Here is a 1,709-nt window from a genome sequence, read left to right as displayed (position 1 = left end):
AAAAAAAAAAAAAAGAAAGAAAGAAAATAAGAATGACAATCATATTGATTGTGGAACACTGTGCCTGATGCTTTCCAGAAAGTATGTTAGGTAATTTTAAAACAAACATGTTCCACAAGACTACATTATTATCCCCATTTTACAGATGAGAAGATAGTCTCAGAGACAGCCAGTATGACCCCAGAACATATGATCCCAGGGTTTTCTGGCATCAAAGCTTCAGCTCCACAAACATGTGTGGGTCCTGACCTCCAGGGAGTGCTAAGAAACAAATGGAAGGTCAGTTCGTTATAAGTTGTAGTGTTTATGCCCATGTGAGGATTAAACACAATGTTATTGGGTATTCAGAACAGGGAGGATTGCCTTCTGGCTGGGAGAAGCTGGGAGGTGAGACAGCAGGGGAAGAGCTTGAGCAAAGAGTCAAATGTGGGAAAGCAGTGGGTGTGCTAAGAGAAGTCTGGATAAACTGTGTGTGTGTGTGTGTGTGCGTGCGTGCGTGTGTAAAGGTAAGAAGTGATCATACCAGGCCAGGGCTTTGGCCTTTATTCCATAGGCAATAAAGAGCTTACACAAGCGATATCTCAAGAGACCAACCATGCTGCTGTAGTCAGAGAGGAAGCAGCCCTCAGCCCATCTGTGTCCTGGCTTGTGAATGTTGCTGCGTGCCAGCGTGTGGGAGGGCATCGGCAGCGAGAGCAGTCTCTGGCTGTGTCCTGTACTCTGCTGGGTGTGGGTCCTGGGCTGTCTTCAAAGCCCTTCTCCCGACTTCTCAGGGCCCCAGGTGCTTTTTAGATAGTAGACCTAAAGGAAGTATGTCATAGAAGTATCGGAGGGGATTTTGAGATCATCTGGTTATTCCCCCCTCCCATTTTGAAGAAGATGAAAGTCGGGAACATAGATGGGAAAGTACTTGTCTAGTGTCACACAACGAATGAATAGCAGAGCGGGGAACTGGAACCCATGCCTCCTGAGTCCGAGCTGAGTTCCTTCTCTGCATTTGCGGAGTAATAGAAATAGCATTTGTTGAGTAATTATTCCATATCAGGTTCTAGGCTAAGCACCTTTCCATTGATTATCTCATTCAATCCTCACAACCCTTCAGAGTGCCCAGCTTTTTTTTTTTCTTTTGAGACAGGGTCTCACTCTGTCACCCACGCTGGAGTGCAGTGGCACGATCACGGCTCACTGCAGCCTCTACATCCCCGGGCTCAAGCGATCCTCCTACTTTAGCCTACAGGCGCGCGCCACCACGCCCGGCTAATTTTTGTATTTTTTTATAGAGATGGGGTTTCGCCATATTGCCCAGGCTGGTCTCGAACTTCTGAGTTTAAGCGATACGTCCGCCTCAGCCTCCCAAAATTCTGGGATTACGGACGTGAGCCACCACGCGGGCCTAAAGTGCCCCTCCTGAAATCGGGAAGTCTTGTCTTCCATTTCGATTTCCCAGGGCGCCTACCACAGGACCTAGCTAGGGAGGCAATAAAAACTTGGTGGAGCCTAAGTCCTGGGAAGAGAAAAAAAGGACGGAGGGGGCGGGGCCTGCAGACCAACCCCGCCCATAAAAAAAACCCCGCCTTCCAGACCGCTGACGTCACCACTTGGCCCCGCCCATCATTGTCAGTCCCGCGGAGCCAGAGGAGGCGCCGGTAGCTGGGAGCTGAGCGCCGGAGCCCTCCGCGGGCGGGAGAGCTGTCCGGGGCAGCCGAGGT

The 1,709-nt window shown here is 50.2% G+C and overlaps 1 protein-coding gene across 1 annotated transcript in view; it reads left to right on the top strand.

The window, feature by feature from the left end:
- The first annotated feature begins 1,633 nt into the window (after positions 1 to 1,633).
- The window catches only part of LUZP1 (leucine zipper protein 1), a 105,595-nt gene continuing 105,519 nt past the window's right edge, over positions 1,634 to 1,709 (top strand). Inside the window, exon 1 of the mRNA XM_011945551.1 lies at positions 1,634 to 1,707. The gene's annotated coding sequence lies outside the window, so the exon portion shown is untranslated. The remainder of the gene's footprint in view (positions 1,708 to 1,709) is intronic.

This window comes from Colobus angolensis, unplaced genomic scaffold (genome assembly GCF_000951035.1).
Source record: "Colobus angolensis palliatus isolate OR3802 unplaced genomic scaffold, Cang.pa_1.0 Scaffold240, whole genome shotgun sequence".
Lineage (NCBI taxonomy): Eukaryota > Metazoa > Chordata > Mammalia > Primates > Cercopithecidae > Colobus > Colobus angolensis.
This window is presented reverse-complemented; position numbering and strand designations above follow the sequence as displayed.